Raw genomic sequence first — 22049 nt, 5'->3', positions numbered from 1 at the left:
TAATTAAAACCCCTAGTGTTGCATTAACTCGATCTATGGATTCCCTTATTAGGTTTCACCCTAATCTGGAAAAATTATGTCGCCGTATGTCTAAGGGTGCAATCAACTCTACTTAATTATGCTAGATCTACTCTTAGACAGGGACTTTTGCTCCTGATAAACCATAATTTATACATATTTCTATCCCATGCTTAGCACATTTTATGGATATTTTTTCTTAGATTTGGTGAATTCGATGCTCCTAATGCCTTAATTTCATGTTTTATACTTAGGTGAGCATAGGAGAGTGAAAGGAAAGAGAATCCGGCCAAAATGGAAAAAATGGGCCAACGTACGAAATCAACATAGCCTCGACTTCCTCACACGGGCAGACCACACGACCGTGTCAATTTGGCAGAATCGAAGCACAACTCACACGGGTAGACCACACACCCATTTGACCACGGCCTGAAGTAATCATACACGGGCGTGTCCTCGTCGAGCCTAATAGAGTCCTATTTGCAAAAGGCCACTTTTGAGGGCTCTTAGGCTTTCCAAAGCCTATAAATACACCCTAGAAGAGGAGAAAAGGGGGAGACGCAGAGGAGGAAGCAAGGAATTACTCAAGGAAAGCCGATCGATCCATCTGAGAAGCCGGATTCTCCATCAAGACTGAAGATCTCCCTTCAAATTCCCTCAGGAGTTTTGGGTTTTCTTATGTTTTGTTATTTTTATTCTTTTGAGATGTTTTCTTTCATTAGTATGAACTAAAACCCCTAAATACCTAAGGGGAATGAAACCTAAGACGGATCTTGTTATTATTATCTGAATTGTATGATAAATATTTGACTTGTTCTTAATTATGTGTCCTTAATTCTTGTTTTGATATTCCAAGATATTGATTCAAGTTTAGCTCTTATTCAGAGGAGGAATAGACCCTGTCTAAGAGAAAATTTGTCATAATTAAGCGGAGTTGATTGCGCGCCCAGAGATAGGGTGATAAGATTTTCTCGGATTAGGGTGAAACCTAATAAGGAGATCAATAGATTGAGTTAATGCAACCCTAGGGTGTTAATTAGAAAGAGATTTCAATTATTCAATTTAGGGTTAGACGTTGTTAGTCTCGAGAGAGATGATAATATAACTTAGGGATCTCTGCAAAACAAGTTGAATGAATAAATCGTCCGATTCAGAGTCAAATAACAAGTGAAGTCTAGGTGGATTTTTCCTTAGGTATTGTCTTAATCAATCGAGTTTTCCAAAAAGTATTTTACCCAAATTTCTTTTCTGTGATTTCTTAGTTTAATTAATTAGTCAGATAAACAAAACCCTTTTATTTTTTTAGGCTAGTTAATAAAAAGAAAGTTGATACTAGTACTTTTAGTTCCTTTGGCTTCGATAATCCGGTCTTGCTAAAGCTATACTACTGTTCGATAGGCATACTTGCCTTCATCGTGATAATAGTTAGTTTCAAGAACAATTCATTATAAATATTTAAAACCAGTCACGAATATCACGTACCAAATTTTTTGGCGCCGTTGCCGGGGAGCTAAGATATTAGGAACACTCGATTTTTATTACTTTAGCCATTTACTTTTACTGCAATTTAAATTTATTTCTAATTTTTATTACTACTTCTTCTTTTTCCTTTTTTTCTAGCAGGTTCTTATAGTTTATGACTATAAGAAACCCGTCAAGACCATTACTTTTTGATAGTGAGATCAATCGCACAGCTCGCAGAAACAAAAGAGAAATAAGGCGAAGCTTAAGATACACAGAGGACGAACAAGTGGACAATATTCAAACCACAACCAAGGACATGACTGAAAATTAGGAAAACCTGATACCTCCTGCGATTGCTGTTAATCCAGTAAATCAAAATCCTGCTCCACGTACTATGTATGATTATGCTAAATCTACTTTAACAGGAACTGAATCGAGTATATTTAGACCTGCTATTTCCGCAAATAATTTTGAACTGAAACCTAACACAATTCAAATGATACAACAGTTTGTTCAATTTGATGGTTTGCAGGATGAGGATCCAAATGCTCATTTGGCGAATTTCTTAGAATTTTGTGATACATTTAAAATTAATGGCGTTTCTGATGATGCCATACATCTTCGGTTGTTTCCCTTTTTATTGAGGAACAAAGCTAAACAGTGGTTGAATTCGTTACCACGGGGGTCAATCACTACTTGGGAGCAAATGACCGAAAAGTTCTTATTAAAATATTTTCTGTCGGCTAAAACGGCTAAATTACGTAATGATATCTCTTCTTTTGTGCAGATGGATTTAGAAACACTCTACGATGTATGGGAGAGATATAAGGACCTTTTGCGAAGATGCCCTCACCATGGGTTACCACTCTGGCTACAGGTTCAAACTTTTCATAATGGCCTGAATCCTTCGACTCGAAAAATGGTTGAAGCAGCTGCTGACGGAACCATCAATAATAAAACACCTGAAGATGCCTATGAATTTATAGAGGAGATGTTACTGAATAACTATCAGTGGCAAATCATGAGGACAAAGCCAACGAAAATAGCCGGTGTTTACAACGTCGATTCGGTCACCATGCTCTCTAATCGGGTAGAACTCTTGAATAAGAAAATTGATGGTTTTCTTAGTTCTTCACAAGTTCACCCAGTAATGCAGTACGAAGCAAATGGAGGTGGATCGAGCAATTCAGAATACCCACCTTATGGCCACAACATGGAGAACGAGCAGTTAAATTACATGGGTAATAATCCTCGATCTCAAAACAATCCTTATAGCAATACTTACAATGCAAGTTGGGGGAATCACCCAAATTTTTCATGGGGAGGCCAAGGAAATCAGAAACCACCACCCACTCCAGGCTTTCAGCAACCACCATACCGGTAGGAGAAAAAGTTGAACCTTGAGAAGATGCTAACCAAATTCATCTCGGTGTCAGAGACTCATTTTCAGAATACCAAGCCGGCACTCAAAATTCAACAAGCATCGATCCAAGGGCTCGAAACTCAAATTAGACAGCTGGCTAAGATGATTTCAGAAAGAGCACCAGGAAATCTACCTAGTAACACTGAACCCAATCCAAAAGCACATGTGAAAGTAGTTACACTGAGGAGTGGGAAAATGTTAGCTAAATCGGAAAAGAAGCCATATCACAGATGCCTACATACGCAAAATTTTTAAAGGAGCTCCTAACAAAGAAAAGGAAGTTTGAAGACTTATCTATAGTGGAACTTAACGAGGAATGCTCGGCTATACTCCAAAACAAACTTCCAACCAAACTAAAAGATCTAGGAAGTTTTACTATACCATGCTTAATTGGTAGTTTTAACATTGATAAGGAACTAGCTGATTTAGGTGCTAGCATTAATTTGAAGCCATAAAAAATATTTAAACAACTTGGTCTTGGGGAACCTAAACCCACTAGGATGAGTATTCAACTAGTTGATAGATCTGTTAAATATCCTAGGGGTATTATAGAGGACATACTTGTAAAAGTAGATAAATTTATATTCCCTGTTAACTTCGTTGTGCTTGATATGGATGAAGATGTTGAAGTGCTTTTAATCTTAGGGCGTCCTTTTTTAGCCACTGCTAGGGCTGTTATTGATGTTGGTGATTGTAAAATGATACTTAGAGTAGGTGACGAAAAAATCATTTTTAAAATTTATGATGCCATGAGATTTTCTAGGGAGCAGGATGACTCATGTTATTTTATTAACTCTATTGATCATGCTACTTAAGATTCTTTTCAGGAAATCATACATAAGGACACGTTGGAATTGTGCCATACCCAAGGAGAGGAGATAGATGATGATGATTCTGAGATAGGTAAAATAAAAGCTAAACTGAACTTCAATGAATCTTCTCAAAGACAAGCGGAATATGAGGACATTAAGGGGAACGATGAATTTAAGCAAAAACCCTCTATTGAAGAACCTCCCAAACTGGAACTCAAACAATTACCAAATCACTTGGTATACGCATTCCTTGGAAATAATTCTACATTACCAGTTATTATTGCTTCTAACTTGCAACCCAAGGAGAAAGAGGAATTAATCCAAGTATTAAAAGAACATAAAAAGGCCATAGCTTGGAAAATTTCTGACATTAAAGGGATCAGCCCTTCTTTTTACACCCACAAAATTTTAATGGAAAATGAATATAAACCATGTGTGCAAGCTAAAAGATGACTGAACCCCAACATGAAGGAAGCTGTTAAAGCCGAGGTAATTAAACTTCTAGATGATGGAATTATTTATCCTATTTCTGACAGTTCTTGGGTAAGTCCAATGCAAGTTGTTCCTAAGAAAGGAGGCATGACTGTGGTAGCCAATGAGAAGAATTAACTAATTCCAACTAGGACAGTCATAGGTTGGAGAGTTTGCATTGACTATAGGAAGCTAAATGATGCCACGCAAAAAGATCACTTCCCCTTACCATTTATTAACCAAATATTGGAAAGACTATCAAGGCACATTACTACTGCTTCTTAGATGGACTATCTGTCTATTTTCAAATTCCAATAGCTCTTGAAGATCAGGAAAAAATGACATTCACATATTCATACGGTACATTTTCTTATCGAAGAATGCCCTTTGGATTATGTAATGCTCCTGCTACGTTCCAGCGCTGCATGATGGCCATATTTGACGAACTCGTAGAAGATATCATGGAGGTATTTATGGATGATTTCTCGGTATTCGGTAACTCTTTCCATCTTTGGCTTAAAAATAATAAGATGTGAGGAAACGAACCTTGTACTTAACTGGGAAAAATGTCACTTTATGGTTCAAGAAGGTATTCTGTTAGGACATAAAATTTCTAGTTAAGGGATTGAGGTTGATAAATCTAAAGTCGAAATCATTGAAAAATTACCTCCTCCTAGTTCGGTTAAGGCTATTAGAAGTTTTTTAGGACATGCTGGGTTTTATAGAAGATTTCTTAAAGATTTTTTTAAAATAGCTAAGCCTTTGATCAAATTACTAGAAAAAGATGTGCTCTTTAATTTTGATCAGGAATTTTTAGAAGCATTTAATACTCTAAAGGATAAATTGATTAATGCTCCAATTATAATAGCACCTGATTGGAATTTACCTTTTGAACTAATGCGTGATGCGAGTGACTTTGCGAGAGGTGCGCTTTTGGGACGATGAAGGACAAGCACTTTCAACCTATTTATTATGCTAGCAAAACTTTGACACCATGACAGAGAACTACACCACCACGGAGAAAGAATTGTTAGCTGTGGTTTTTGCATTCGATAAATTTAGGCCATATCTAGTTTTGTCTAAAGTTGTCGTTTATACTAACCATTCTGCCCTTTGCTACCTGTTAACTAAGACTGATACAAAACCTCGACTCATTCGATGGATTTTGTTATTGTAGGAATTCGACTTGGAAATTCAATATAAGAAAGGAGCAGAAAATCTCGCAGCTGATCATTTACCCAGGCTTGAAAACTCAAGTACTAAAGATCTAGATGAAGTGGAAATAAATGATTCGTTCCCTGAAGAATAATTTTTTTCTATTTCTGACTCGGAGGTACCTTGGTTTGCAGACATCGCGAATTTTTTAGCCGCTAACATTATCCCAAAAGGGTTGACATATCAGCAAAAGAAACGATTCTTTTCTGATGTGAAAAACTACTTTTGGGAAGATCCTTTTTCGTATATGTGCAGATCAAGTCATTCGGCGATGCGTTACAAGAATAGAAGCATTAAAAATCTTGGAACATTGCCACTCAGGACCTGCTGGAGGACATTACGGTGGAAATAAGACCACACATAAAATACTTGAATTAGGTTTTTATTGGCCCACCTTATTCAAAGATGCTAACAGGTATGTTATTTCTTGTGACAAATGCCAAAGGACAGGTAATATCTCTAACCGTGATAAAATGTCTCAGGCATATATGCTTTCATGTGAAATATTTGATGTTTAGGGTATCGACTTCATGGGTCCATTCCCTAGTTCATTTGGGAATAAATACATCTTAGTACTGTCGATTATATGTCTAAATGGGTTGAAGGCCAAGCTCTGCTTACAAATAATGCTAGAGTAGTGGTCCGTTTCCTTAAAAAACTTTTCTCTCGATTTGGAACACCTAGATTAATCATCAGAGACAGGGGGACTCATTTCTATAACGCCCAATTTGAAAAGACCCTTAAGAAATATGGAGTTTACCACCGGACAGCTACCCCTTACCACTTTCAAACTAGTGGCCAAGTCGAAGTGGCAAATCAAGAACTTAAACGTATCCTAGGAAAGACAATAGGATTAAATAGGAAAGATTGGGCAATGAAAGTAGATGACGCATTATGGGCTTATAGAACTGCTTTTAAAACCCCCATAGGAACATCACCATACAAACTCGTTTATAGAAAAAGTTGTCATCTACCATTTGAGTTAGAACACAAAGCATTCTGGGCTATAAAATTTCTAAACTTTGATCCCAAACTTGCAGGTGAAAACAGGTTGATGCAGTTAAATGAGTTAAACGAATGGCGAACCTATGCATATGAAAATTCAAGACCATATAAGGAAGCAACGAAACGACGCCATGATGCTCGGTTAAAACAAAATAAACAATTTGAAGTTGGAGATCTTGTACTATTATATAACTCGAAACTCAAATTGTTTCCTAGGAAGCTTAAATCAAGATGGTCAGGTCCGTTCGTAGTCAAAACAATTTTCCCATACGGCACTGTAGAAATAAGTCACCCATTGCAAGGTACTTTCAAAGTAAATAGACATCGCCTCAAACCTTATAACGGTGAGAAATTTAAAGATGACAGGGAGGAGCTACGGCTCCACGAATCTCCTTAAGTATACTCACACGGTAAAGTCTAGCTTAGACTTTAAATAAGCGCTTCTCGGGAGGTAACCCGAGCACTAACAATATTACTTTCTTTAAATTTTAGTTTTTAAAATCTAACATACTGGCCAAATCATTGAACACAGGCTTTCCAAAACCACACGGCCAGGCACACGGGCGTGCCTTATGCTGTGCCTACACCACGAGTAATGACATGGCTGTGTGACATGACCGTGGATGAAACTGTCAAAACAACACGGGCGTGCGACACGCCTGTGCCCCACACCCATGGTCGACATTATCAAAATAACACGGGCGTGCGCTTGGGTACACGAGCGTGGGAGAAGCGAACCACATCGCACACTGTCGTGCAACACAATCAAGCAGCCACACGGCCTAGACACATGGCCGTGTCCTCAGGCCGTGTGATGATCTCTCAATTCTCGACAAACACGGGTTGGACACATACCACACGGGAGTGGAACACGGCCGTGCCACTTTTAAAATTAGATTATCTATTTTATTTTATTTTATTTTCTTTTACCTTTGTTTCTACTCTAATTTATTTGAAGTCTCATTTGTTTTTAAACACGGCTTATCTTTATGATTACTATCAGATTATTCCCTCAATTCTCCTTTTATCCTTCAGAATCATGCTTGCCCTCCAGCTTTATTTCCAATACTCGCTCTCGCTAATCCAGGAATTTCATCCATTTTTAACTTAGGAAGTTTCACTTCTCTCCCTATCTTATGAACTTATATTTATATTGGTCAATATATCTATCTTTGTACATTGAGGACAATGTACACCTTAAGTGTGGAGGGTTACTTACATCTATATCAGAAAAATCCCTAAATTTTGTCTTATTCTCATGGATCTTCTCATATCATTATTAAAATGAATTCTGATTAGTTTATAATGTTTATTGATATATTTTGAATTAAAACATAGGCATTTATGCATTGATTTTAAACTTTAAGACATTAGGGAATCAGGCATGATAAGTTGATTTTTGAAGAATTAAAAACTTTTAGGTTGTTTCCCCAAGTTTAGGTATTATTTTGAGTTGGAATTCACAAGTTTAAACATTAAAAAGCAATAATTTTTGTGAGATCTTGAGCCTTTAGAGCATCTATTATTTCTTTCATGCTCACTTTCATTATGAGTGCATCAGCATTGAATTGTTATTCTAGAACTTGCTTGATTATGCATGTCAAGACCACACCATTTGATTTGATATGTCAAAATGATAAAGGCACTTTGGTCGTGATTTTTGTGACAGGTAAGTTTTAAATATTTATAATTAATCGTTCTTGAAATTAACTACTATCATGATGTAGGCAAGTGTACCTATCAAACAGTAGTATAGTTTTAGCAAGACCGGGTTGTCGAACCCAAAGGAACTAAAAGTACTAGTAATGACTATCTTTTTATTATCTAGCCTAAAAATAAGGTGGTTTGGTTTTAACTAACTAATTAACTAATCTAAGAATTCATAGAGAATGGAATTGGGGAATTACTTTTGGAAACCGATTGAATTAAGATAATACCTAAGGAAAAATCCACCTAGACTGTACTTGTTATTCTGGTTCCAAATCAGCCGATTTATTCATTTAACTTGTTCCGTAGAGATCCCTAAGTTATGTTATTATCCCTATTCAAGACTAATAACGTCTAATCCCTAGATTGAATAATTGAGACTTTTCTCTAATTAACACTCTAGGGTTGCATTAACTCGATCTATGGATCCCCGTATTAGGTTTCACCCTAATCCGGTAAAATCTTGTCACTCTATCTCTAGGCGCGCAATCAACTCCACTTAATTATGACAAATGCACTCTTAGACAGAGTCTATTCCTCCTCTAAATAAGACCTTATCTTGAAGCAGTATCCTGGGATATCAAAACAAGAATTAAGAACACATAATTAAGAACAAGTTAAATATTTATCATATAATTCAGAAAATAATAACAAGATTCGTCTTAGGTTTCATTCCCCTCAGGTATCTAGGGGATTTAGTTCATAACTAAAAAGGAAAACATCTCAGAAGAATAACGAATACAAAACATAAAGAAAACCCAAAACTCCTGAAGGGAAGAAGGGAGATCTTCAGTCTTGATGATGAAATCGACTTCTAAGATGGATCAATCAGCTTCCTTCGAGTAATTCCTTCCTTCCTCTCCGTGCCTCCCCCTTTTCTCTTCCTTTAAGGCGTATTTATAGGCTTTAGAATGCCTAAAAACCTTCAAAATTAGCCTTTTCCAAATTGGACTTAACTTGGGCTTGGAAGGGACACACCCGTGTAAATCGTGCTTTGAATCTGCCAAATTGACACGGCTGTGTGGTCTGCCCGTATGAGGAAGTCCAAACCATGTTGATTTTGTACTTTGGCCCATTCTCTCCGTTTTTGGCCCGTTTCTCGTTCCTTTCACTCTCCTATGCTCTCCTAAGTATAAAACATGAAATTAAGGTATTAGGAGCATCAGATTTACCAATTCTAAGGAAAAATCATCCATAAAATGTGTTAAGCATGGGGTAAAAATATGTATAAATTATTGTTTATCACACTTAGGTTTAACCCACTCACTCCATAAAAGCCTACCTTCACAATTAACCCTTAGTGAACCCCCTTGAGCCTAACAACCAATTCATTGATTTACCCTCAATATTAACCCATAACTCATTATTGTTGAAATCCCCTAAATTAATTTGATCCCTATTTTTGTCAAGATCTGAGTTGGAATAGTTGCTTAGCTATGTTTTATTCTATTTTATAATTTGACTTGTTCTTAAAATATATATATACATGTATACATATTAGTAGTAGTGATCTTCTGAGCTAAAGAAGTTAAATTCCATATTTTGAGAAAAAGCTCTGCTGTACGCAATTGATGACTAGTCATTTTTCTAGTTAGGCAATTTTTCAATTCAATCTCAATTTTAACCCTTTCTTTTAGCTTTTGACCACACCCTCTAACCAAAGCCACGTTACAACCCTTTAAAGACCTTTTGATTGATTTTTCATCTCAATTTATAGTGGTGGAGATTTGATTTTCATGCAAGCCTATGGTAATGACTTTTCATTATTGACTATTGAGTGCTTCATTTATTGTACTTAAACACCTTGAGTGATTTGAGTGAATCTTTAGTGAGGATATGAAACTCTGTGATATTTTGAATCAAAGGTAATTACTTAAATGAGGGGAGAAACCTATGTTTTCATAATAAAATGCTCAACTTGGAATGTTTGAAACTTTGATGTTCTTTCAGTTGAATTTTCAATGTATGATTACCTATGGATTATTTTGAGATATTATTGATAGAAATTATAAGTTGAGAAGAATTTATTTTGATTATGAGTTGAGGATTTTGCTTGAGGACAAGCAAATTCTTAAATGTGGGGGTATTTGATAAACAGTAATTTATACATATTTCTATCCCATGCTTAGCACATTTTATGGATGATTTTTCCTTACATTTGGTGAATTCGATGCTCCTAATGCCTTAATTTCATGTTTTATACTTAGGTGAGCATAGGAGAGTGAAAGGAACAAGAAACGACCCAAAAATGGAGAAAATGGGCCAAAATACGAAATCAACACTGCCTGGACTTCCTCACACGGGTAGACCAGACGGCCGTGTCAATTTGCCAGAATCGAAGTAGATTCACACGGGTAGACCACACGCCTGTTCTTATTTAACAGGCTTGACCACGGTCTGAAGTAATTACACACGGGCGTGTCCCTGTCGAGCCCAAGTAGAGTTCTATTCGGAAAAGGCCACTTTTAAGGGCTCTTAAGCATTCCAAAGCCTATAAATACACCCTAGAAGAGGAGAAAAAGGGAGACGCAGAGGAGGAAGCAAGGAATTGCTCAAGGAAAACCGATCGATCCATCTCAGAAGTTGGATTCACCATCAAGACTGAAGATCTCCCTTCAAATTCCCTCAGGAGTTTTGGGTTTTCTTATGTTTTGTTATTTTTATTCTTTTGATATGTTTTCTTTCATTAGTATGAACTAAAACCCCTAAATACCCAAGGGGAATGAAACCTAAGACGGATCTTGTTATTATTATCTAAATTGTATGATAAATATTTGACTTGTTCTTAATTATGTGTCCTTAATTCTTACTTTGATATTCCAAGATATTGATTCAAGTTAAGCTCTTATTCAGAGGAGGAATAGACCCTGTCTAAGAGTAAATTTGTCATAATTAAGTGGAAATGATTGCGTGCCTAGAGATAGGGTGACAAGATTTTGCCAGATTAGGGTGAAACCTAATAAGGGAACCCATAGATCGAGTTAATGCAACTCTAGGGTATTAATTAGAAAGAGATTTCAATTATTCAATCTAGGGTTAGACGTTGTTAGTCTCGAGAGAGATAATAATATAACTTAGGGATCTCTACGGAATAAGTTGAATAAATAAATCATCCGATTCAGAGTCAAATAATAAGTGAAGTCTAGGTGGATTTTTCCTTAGGTATTGTCTTAATCAATCAAGTTTTCCAAAAAGTATTTTCTCCAAATTTATTTTCTGTGATTTATTAGTTTAATTAATTAGTCAGATAAACAAAACCCTTTTATTTTTTTAGGCTAGATAATAAAAAGAAAGTTGATACTAATACTTTTAGTTCCTTTGGGTTCGATAATCCGGTCTTGCTAATGCTATACTAATGTTCGATAGGTACACTTGCCTTCATCGTGATAATAGTTAGTTTCAAGAATGATTAATTATAAATATTTAAAACCTGTCACAAATATCACGTACTAGCTCCTCTGAATAAGCACATTAATACTTGAATCAATATCTTGCAATATTAAAGCAAGAATTAAGAATTCATAATTAAGAACAAGTCAAATATTTATCATATAATTCAAAAAATAATAACAAGATCCATCTTAGGTTTCATTCCCCTTAGGTATTTAGGGGATTTAGTTCATAAACGTAAAAGAAAACATCTCAAAAGAATAATGATAACAAAACATAAAGAAAACCCAAAAAACTCCTGAAGGAAATTGAAGGGAGATCTTCAGTCTTGAAGGATAATCCGGCTTCTGAGATGGATCAGTCGGCTTTCTTCGAGTAATTCCTTGCCTCCTACTCTGTATGTCTTTTTCAGGTACCTCCTGTGGTGTTTATATAGGCTTTAGAATGCTTCAAAACCCTCAAGAGTGGCCTTTTCCAAATAGGACTAGACTTGGGCTCGACAGGGACACGCCCGTGTGCAAGTGCTTCAATCTGTGTTCGAGTCTGTTGAATTGACACAAGCGTGTGGTCTACCCGTGTAAGGAAGTCCTGGCCGTGTTAATTTCTCACGTTGACCCATTTTCTTCGTTTTTGGACCGTTTCTCACTCTTTTTACTCTCCTATGATCACCTAAGTATAAAACATTAAATTAAAGGATTAGGAGCATCGAATTCACCAAATCTAAGGATAATTCATCCAAAAAATATGCTAAGCATGGGATAAAAAATATGTATAAATTGCGATTTATCAAATACCTCCACACTTAAGCGTTTGCTTGTCTTCAACAAAAATCCTCAATTCACAATTAAGAATTCATTTTTTCTCAACTTATAATTCTTATAAAAAATATCTCAAAATAAACCATAAGTAATCATACATTGAAAATTCAACTAGAAGACATTAAAGTTTCAAACATGCAAAGTTGAGCATTTAATCACGAAAACATTAGGTGTCTCCCCTCATCTAAGTAATCACCTTTGATTCAAAATATCACAGAATTCAACATCCTCACTAACGATTCACTCAAATCACTCGAAGTGTTTAAGGAAAACAAATGAAACACTCATTAGTCAATATGAAAAGTTATTACCATAGGCTTGCATGAAAATCAACTCTCCACCACTATATATTGGGATGATACATCAATCAAAAGGTCTTTAGAGATTTGTAATGTGGCTTTGGTTAGGTGGTGTGGTCATAAGCTAAAAAAGAAGGTTAGAATCGAGACTGAATTGAAAAATTACCTAACTAGAAAAATACTACAATTGACAATTTACATTCCTAATTTGAGCTATTCTTCATGGATAACATCGTTTTAATCTAAGCATTACATAATTTCATAATAATTTTTTTTAGGAACAAATCAAATATTATAGAAATTTACTAAAAATAAAACATAGCTAAGCAGTTTATTCAATTCAAATCTCGACAAAAATAGGGATCAAATTAATTGAGGGGGTTTCAACAATAATGGGTTATGGATTAATATTGAGGGTAAATCAATGAATGGTTTGTTAGGCTCAAGGGGGTTCACTAAGGATTAATTATGAAGGTAAGCTTTTATGGAGTGAGTGGGTTAAACTTAAGTGTCTTTATCATCTCAACATATCAAAACAAAGGTGTGGTCGTGACATGCATAATCAAGCAAGTTCTAGAATAACAATTCGATATTGACGCACTCAAAGCAACAATAAAAGTGAGCATGAAAGAAATAATATATGCTTTAAAGGCTCAAGATCTCACAAAAATTATGGCTTTTTGATGTTTAACCTGTGAATTTTAACTCAAGGTAATACCTAAACTTAGGGAAACAACCTAAAACTTTTTTAATTCTCAAAAATCAACTTTATCATGCTTGATACTCTGATTCTTTAAAGTCTAACAATCAATGCATAAATGCCTATGTTTTAATTCAAGACATATAAAAAAATCATAAATTAATTAAAATTCAATCTAATAATGATATGAGAAGATTATTTGAGAACAAGACAAAATTCAGGGATTTTTCTGATAATGATATAAATATCCCTCCACACTTAAGATGTATATTGTCCTTAATGTACAAAGTTAGATTTTCTGAAAAATATAGATATAAGATCATAAGATAGGGAAAGAAGTGAAACTTCCTGAATGTTAAATGGATCCCTTGAATTGGAGTTATGGATGGTAATCGGCCAAGGCCAGGATGAGATTGAAGGAGGATACTCCGGTGGTGGTAGAGGTTGGGTTCCGCAAGTGCTGCGCCAAAAGAATATTATAACTAGTGGTAGCTATGGTCATGGTCGAGCAAGGCATGGCAGTCGTGGAGGACATTTTCCAGCGGAGTTGCAAATTCCTAAGTAATAGTGAGCTTTGGAGCTCTTTATAAATGCGATAAAATCAATAACTCTTTAAGAAACATAAAGTAGCATGATTACTCTTAAAGAAATGGACGAAAATATAAATTTTTTAATATAAATTATAAAACCTAAGGATGAAGTAATAATAAAATTAAAGAAGAATAAAATAAAAAGTAGTTTTAAAAAGATAAAAGTAAAAACGTAAAAATAATAAATAAAAGTCTTTAAACTTCTTCATCGCCAGATGGTTCGTGAGGTGGGGGCGGCAATTAGATGTGAAGGTGCTGGAAAATCTGAAGTAGATTTGCATCAATGTGATCAAAGCGCTGAAAACATTGTTGCTCGAATCGAGTGAGGCGTTCAGAGTTGTCAAAGAGGGAAGCCACTGCATGAACTGGACGATTAATAGGTGGTGGTTGAGAGGCTGGATCCTCGTGAGGTGGAGGGACATCATTAGCAATGTTTTTTGGGTCCTTCTGCTTTGCTGACTGGATGAGGCGGTACTGGGGAGGATCAAATCCACGTCGGCCACAAGTGTGGGTATAGAGGCCGTGTGATTCTTGCAAGGGTGAGAAGAGGGGAAAGGGGAAAGAGAAGGGAGAAAATAGAAGAAGAATGGAAAGTTTAGGGTTGGCCGGTTGGTAGGAGGGGAGAGTTTCGGCGGCTAGTGTTAGGGTTTTGTGGAAGGGGATGATGAATAGTAGGGGTTTATATAGATATTGGGGCACACGGGCGTGGGGCACGCTCATGTTCCCTTATTTCAGCCAGTGTATTTCGTGATTTTCAAATTTGGGCACTTCTGAAATTCAGCCCACGCCCGTGTTCTTTAGGCGTGTTGGTGTTCACGGCCATATCGCACGGTCGTGTCCTGCTTCGTTCGCTTCTCCCAACCTTTGTATATATGCGCACACCGGTGTTATTTTGACAGTATCGACCACGGCTGGTGGGCACGGGCGTGTCGAATACCCGTGTTATTTTGGTAGTTTCGACCATGGTTTATAGACACGGGTGTGTCGCACTGCCGTGGCAATGTATCGAATCCTGTGTTGGGGAAAAAATTTACTTTGTTTTCACACGGCCGTTTCGCACGGTCGTGTCGCCTCCCGTGGTGTAAGCACAGCCTAAGTGTTCGCCATGGTTTTTTCTCTGCTTAATTATGCTAGATCTACTCCTAGACAGGGACTTTTGCTCCTCTGAATAAGCACATCAATACTTGAATCAATATTCTGGAATATTAAAGCAAGAATTAAGAACTCATAATTAAGAACAAGTCAAATATTTATTATATAATTTAGAAAATAATAACAAGATCTTTCTTAGGTTTCATTCCCCTTAGGTATTGAGGGGATTTAGTTCATAAATGTAAAAAAAAAATCTCAAAGAATAATGATAACAAAATATAAAGAAAACCCAAAAAACCCCTAAAGCAAATTGAAGGGAGATCTTCAGTCTTGAAGGATAATCCGGCTTCTGAGATGGATCAGTCGGCTTTCTTCGAGTAATTCCATGCCTCCTACTCCGTGTGTCTTTTTTAGGTACCTCCTGGGGTGTTTATATAGGCTTTAGAATGCTTCAAAACCCTCAAGAGTGGCCTTTTCGAATAGGACTAGACTTGGGCTCGACAGGGACACGCCTGTGTGACACGCCCGTGTACAAGTGCTTCAACCCGTGTTCGAGTCTATTGAATAGACACGAGCGTGTGGTCTACCCTTGTAAGGAAGTCCAAGCCGTGTCAATTTCTCATGTTGACCCATTTTCTTCATTTTTGGCCCGTTTCTCGCTCTTTTTACTCTCCTATGCTCATTTAAGTATAAAAAATGAAATTAAAGGATTAGAAGCATCAAATTTACCAAATCAAAGGATAATTCATCCAAACAATATGCTAAGCATGGGATAAAAAATATGTATAAATTACGGTTTATCAAATACCCCCACACGTAAGCGTTTGCTTGTCCTCAAGCAAAATCATCAATTCACAATTAATAATTCATTTTTTCTCAACTTATAATTCTTATCAACAATATCTCAAAATAAATCATAAGTAATCATACATTGAGAATTCAACTAGAAGATATTAAAGTTTCAAACATTCAAAGTTGAGCATTTTATCACGAAAACATTAGGTGTCTCCTCTCATCTAAGTAATCACCTTTGATTCAAAATATCACAGATTTCAACATCCTCACTAATGATCCACTCAAATCACTTGAATTGTTTAAGGAAAACAAATGAAGAACTCATTAGTCAATATGAAAAGTTATTACCATAGGCTGGTGTGAAAATCAACTCTCCACCACTATATATTGAGATGATACATCAATCAAAAGGTCTTTAGAGGGTTGTAACGTGGCTCTGGTTAGGGGGTGTGGTCATAAGCTGAAAAAGAAAGTTAGAATCGAGATTGAATTGAAAAATTACCTAACTAGAAAAATACTACAATTGACAATTTACATTTCTAATTTGAGTTCTTCTTCATGGATAACATCGTTTTAATCTAAGCATTACATAATTTCATAATGATTTCTTTTTTAAGAACAAATTAAATATTATAGAACTTTACTAAAAATAAAACATAGCTAAGTAATTTATTCAATTCAAATCTCGACAAAAATAGGGATCAAATTATTTGAGGGGGTTTCAACAATAATGGGTTATGGGTTAATATTGAGGGTAAATCAATGAATGGTTTGTTAGGCTCAAGGGGGTTCACTAAGGGTTAATTATGAAGGCAGGCTTTTATGGAGTGAGTGGGTTAAACCTAAGTGCCTTTATCATCTCAACATATCAAATCAAAGGTGTGGTCTTGACATGCATAATCAAGCAAGTTCTAGAATAACAATTCGATATTGACGTACTCAAAGTAACAATAAAAGTGAGCATGAAAGAAATAATATATGCTTTAAAGGCTCAAGATCTCACAAAAATTATGGCTTTTTGATGTTTAACCTGTGAATTTTAACTCAAGGTAATACCTAAACTTAGGGAAACAACCTAAAACTTTTTTAATTCTCAAAAATCAACTTTATCATACTTGATTCTCTGATTCCTTAAAGTCTAACAATCAATGCATAAATGCCTATGTTTTAATTCAAGACATATAAAAAAATCATAAATTAATCAAAATTCAATCTAATAATGATATGAGAAGATTATTTGAGAACAAGACAAAATTCAGGGATTTTTCTGATAATGATATAAATATCCCTCCACACTTAAGATGTATATTGTCCTCAATGTACAAAGTTAGATTTTCTGAAAAATATAGATATAAGATCATAAGATAGGGAAAGAAGTGAAACTTCCTGAATGTTAAATGGATTCCTTGAATTGGAGTTATGGATAGTAATCGGCCAAGGCCAGGATGAGATTGGAGGAGGATACTCCGGTGGTGGTAGAGGTTGGGTTCCACAAGTGCTGGGCCAAAAGAATATTATAACTAGTGGTAGCTATGGTCGTGGTCGAGCAAGGCATGGCAGTCGTGGAAGGCCTTTTCTAGTGGAGTTGCAAATTCCTAAGTAATAGTGAGCTTTGGAGCTCTTTATAACTACGATAAAATCAATAACTCTTTAAGAAATATAAAGTAGCATGATTACTCGTAAAGAAATGGACAAAAATATAAATTGTTTAATATAAATTATAAATCATAAGGATGAAGTAAAAATAAAATTAAAGACAAATAAAATAAAAAGTAGTTTTAAAAAGATAAAAGTAAAAACATAAAAATAATAAATAAAAGTCTTTAAACATCTTCATCGTTAGATGGTTCGCAAGGTAGGGGCGGCGATAAAATGTGAAGGTGCTGACAAATATAATATAGAGTTACATCAATGTGATCAAAGCACTGAAAACATTGTTGCTCGAATCAAGTGAGGCACTCAGAGATGTCAGAGAGTGAAGCGCCACATGAACTGGACGATGAATAGGTGGTGGCTGAGAGGCTGGATCCTCGTGAGGTAGAAGGACATCATCAGCATTGTCCTCTGGATCCTCCTGCTCTGCTGACTGGACGAGGTGGTACTGGGGAGGATCAAATCCACGTCGGCCACGGGTGTGGGTATTGAGGCCATGTGATTCTTGCAAGGGTGAGAAGAAGGGAAAGGGGAATGAGAAGGGAGAAAATGGAAGAAGAATAGAGAGTTTAGTGGTGGCCGGTCGGTGGAAGGGGAGAGTTTTTGGCGGCTAGGGTTAGGGTTTTGTAGAAGGGGATGATGAATAGTGGGGGTTTATATAGATATTTGGCACACGGCCGTGGGGCACGCCCGTGTGCCCTTATTTCAACCCATGTATTTCGTGATTTTCAAATTTGGGCGCATTTGAAATTCGACCCACGCCCGTGTTCTTTGGGCGTGTTGGTACACACGATCGTGTTGCACGGTCGTGTCCTGCTTCGTTCGCTTCTCCCACGCCCGTGTATATATGCGTACGCCCGTGTTTTTTTGACAATATCGACCACGGCTGGTAGGCATGGGCGTGTTGCACGCCCTTGTTAATTTGGTAGTTTCGACCACGGTTTATAGACACGACAGAATTGCCTACGGCCATGTCGCACGGCCATGGCAATGTATCGATTCTCGTGTTGAGGGAAAAACTTTTCTCTGTTTTCACACGGCTGTGTCGCCTCCCGTGGTATTAGTACGGCCTAAGGCATGCCCGTGTGCCTGGCCGTGTGGATGTGGAAAATCTAAGTTCAAGGACTCAGTTAGTGATTTAGATGTTAAAAACTAAAATTTAAAGAAATCAACGCTGGTAGTGCTCGGGTTGCCTCCCGAAAAGCGCTTATTTAGAGTCTAAGCTCAACTTACCTCTCTTGTTTTGTGGTCATAGTGGTGCGAGGAGTTTACACTCCTCTTTACTGCTACCAATTTTATCAAAATAAGGTCTGAGTCGAATATTATTTACCTTAAAAATTCTGAATACAGTATGTGTTACCTCGATTGTACCATGTGGGAAGATGTTCATTACCGTGAAGGGAGTTGCTCTGTCTGTATTGTGCTCTAGAGTAGTGATTCGGGGGTCATTTTCATCTAATAATACTTTGTCCCCAACTTTAATTTGCTTCATTTCATCTCTATGTTCATTGTGGTGTCGCTTCAATTTTTCGTGTGCTTTTGGTTTTTCCTTGACAGGTGTTCGCCATTCATCTAGTTCTTCGATCTGTAGCCTTCGTTCTTCATAGATGGGTCCTTTGTTGTTACTTGAACAAGGCTCATTTATGCTCGCTGAACGTGTTTCCTACAAAGAAGGTTGTACCACATGATCAGTATTAGTAACATGATTCATATAACCTTTCTCAATATTTATTTTGTTACTCGAATTACGAGATTGAAGAGTGATTGTTTCATCATCCACATGAAGTGTGAGTGCACCTGTACCAACATCGATAATTGTTCTAGCAGTTTCTAAAAAAGGCCTTCCTAAAATTAAAGGCATGCCACTATCCTCTTCTATTTCTAGAACAACAAAATCAATTGGGAAGATAAATATATCAATTTTAACAAGTACATCTTCAATAATAGCCCTAGGAAATCTGATTGTCTTATCTTCCAATTGAATGCTCATCCTAGTTTGTTTGGGTTTCCCAAGACCTAGTTGTTTAAACATTTTATAGGGCATGACATTAATGCTAGCCCCTAAATTAGCCAAAGCATTATTAACGTTTAAACTACCAATTAAACAAGGAATCGTAAAACTCCCTAGATCTTTCAATTTGTTAGGTAGTTTATTCTGTAGAATGGCTGAGCGAACTGCGTTCAACTCTACATGCGACGCCTCATCTAACTTCCGCTTATTTTCCAAATGCTCCTTTAAGAATTTAACCGCGTTTGGCATCTGCGAAAGAGCTTCAATAAACGGTAAGTTAATGTGTAATTTCTTTAATAATTTAAGGAATTTACCGAATTTTTCGTCCGTGTGGTCTTTCCTTGTCGCACTGGGGTATGGCACACGAAGTTTGTACTCCCTACTTACCGATTTCCGCTCACTGTGGTCTACCTCACCTTCACCTTTACTTACCACAATTCCTTGCCTCGGTTTTGGTTTAGGTTCAACTAACCCTTCTTTTTCTCGAGCGGTAATCGCATTGAGTTGTTCCCTTGGGTTAGATTCAGTGTTACTTGGCAAGCTACCTTGTGGTCGTTCAGAAATTAATTTGGCAAGTTGGCCTATCTGAGTTTCGAGCCCTTGGATCAATGCTTGTTGATTCTTAAGTGTTATTTTGGTATTCTAAAAATGAGTCTCTGACACCGAGATAAATTTTGCTAGCATCTCTTCAAGGTTCGACTTCTTTTCCTGCTGGTAAGGTGGTTGTTGAAAACCTGGGGGATGTTATGGCCTTTGATTTCCTAAACCACCCTATGAGAAGTTGGGATGGTTCCTCCAACCTGCATTATAAGTGTTGCTGTATGGGTTATTTTGAGGTCTAGAGTTATTGTTACCCATATATTAAACTTGTTCATCCTCAATTCTAGGGTTGAAGGATTGATATTCTGTGTGTACTCCTCCTTCATTGGAATCATACCTCATCACGGGATGTACCTGACTAGAACCGCACAAATCATCAATCTTTTTATTTAAAAGTTCTACCTGGTTAGACAGCATAGTGACCGCATCGAGGTTGAAAACATCGGCAGCTTTTGTCGGCTTTGTTCTCATGACTTGCCACTGATAATTATTCAGTGACATCGGGATCCTCACTTTCTTCAACTCGCTGCTATAGAACAGAATCTCCAACTACTCGGTAGAGGTCCCAATCTGTGATTGTGCTCTAGCTCTACCTTGTTTTCTTTACGTTAGCAAGAATCTCAGCTTTTAAACACAAAATTGTTATCGTAAAGAGGAAGTAAGTAGGGCCAGAACGTCTAGTGGCGCAATTCCTCATCTCTCGTAGGATGATTTTTCCCACATCATTGGTCTTTCCAGTTAAAATTGAATATAATAAAACCATTCGCGCTAACGAGATTGTAGTCTCATGCAAACTAGGCATAAGGCTGAAAAAGGATGAAATAGAACCATACCTTTGCAAGTGGTGTCAAAGATTCTCTTTGACAAGTGTGGATTCCTTGCTTTGACATAGTCCACTTAGAACCTGGAACTATAAGTTCCTCAAGAATGTCTTGCAAATTTTCAGGCTCGATATTACTCATCAAAGAGGAATATTCATCGTTTTCGAAATCATGTAATTCAAAGAACTCATTAATAACATTTGAACTTATTGGTACCTTGATTCCGCGAACTGGAACTTCTGTCAAATCACTTAAGGTTAAATTCACGTAGAATTCATGAACTAGTTCCTCATCCACACTAGGCCTCTTTTCACAAAACAATTCTCAATTCAGGGCTTCAGCAACTTGACGAATACGTGCCATAAAGCCTTTGTAGTTGCTCTCTTTCAAAGTGAAGCCTTTTTCTGGATGCATCTGTTGATTTTTGAAGATACTCTCGTATCTTGCTTTGGCTTCTTCATAATGGAATTTGTTTTGTGTTTCATCAATTTGGGCACAAGCACGAGTTCTCTTGCGAGGCATGATTAATCTGAACAAAAGATGGGAAAAATTATTTTATCAAAAATTTAATTCACAAAATTTATTAATAATTCAGTAAATTGAAAAATTAAATAATTAAATAAAATTAAAATTTGGGAGAAAACAAATTGTCTTACCATCTTCTTTTTTTATAAAACTCAGAACTCCTAAAAATAATTAATAAACAAAATAGGTCAATTTAAAGTGGGTTGGAAGATTTTGGCTAAGAGGCTTGGTGTAGGTGTGTGCCGCACAAGTGCCGGATAGCAAGCAGGCTCGTCGAGCAGGAGCAATAAGCAGCACAGCTTGGAGCGATGAACTGCACGGGTAGCAAGCCACAAAGCTGAATAGGAAACAGCTTAGGCGCGCGCACGCTGGAGCTGGAGCTGGAGCAGATGCAGCGCCAAGATGCGGGCCTGGTGAGTGCCGAAGCTGGATGTGCACAGGTGCTAGAGTAAGACGGGGCGCGCAATGCACCTCGCGATGGAGGCAGGTGTGCTCGGCGTGTGCGATGGAGCTGGGCTACTGGGTGCTTGCTGGCCGAATGGTCGCTAGGCTAGGGCTTCTTGACACTTTAAGGGTTTTGGTGTTTGGGATTTTAGTGATGAATGAATGGAGAAGGTAGTATTTATAATGAAAGGAATAG

The 22049-nt window shown here is 36.9% G+C and overlaps 2 non-coding genes across 2 annotated transcripts; one reads left to right on the top strand and one right to left on the bottom strand.

Annotated features, from left to right (window-relative positions):
- The first annotated feature begins 1608 nt into the window (after positions 1 to 1608).
- On the top strand, positions 1609 to 1673 carry LOC128280037 (U7 small nuclear RNA). Its single transcript, XR_008270219.1, has one exon. It is a non-coding gene; the product is annotated as a U7 small nuclear RNA (small nuclear RNA).
- A 563-nt stretch (positions 1674 to 2236) lies between these two features.
- Positions 2237 to 2343, bottom strand: LOC128279571 (small nucleolar RNA R71). The gene has a single exon (XR_008269773.1). It is a non-coding gene; the product is annotated as a small nucleolar RNA R71 (small nucleolar RNA).
- Between the last annotated feature and the right edge of the window lie 19706 nt (positions 2344 to 22049).

Source organism: Gossypium arboreum, chromosome 8 (assembly GCF_025698485.1).
Source record: "Gossypium arboreum isolate Shixiya-1 chromosome 8, ASM2569848v2, whole genome shotgun sequence".
Classification (NCBI taxonomy): domain Eukaryota; kingdom Viridiplantae; phylum Streptophyta; class Magnoliopsida; order Malvales; family Malvaceae; genus Gossypium; species Gossypium arboreum.
Note: the sequence above shows the minus strand (reverse complement) of the source record. Positions and strands in the feature narration are given on the sequence as shown.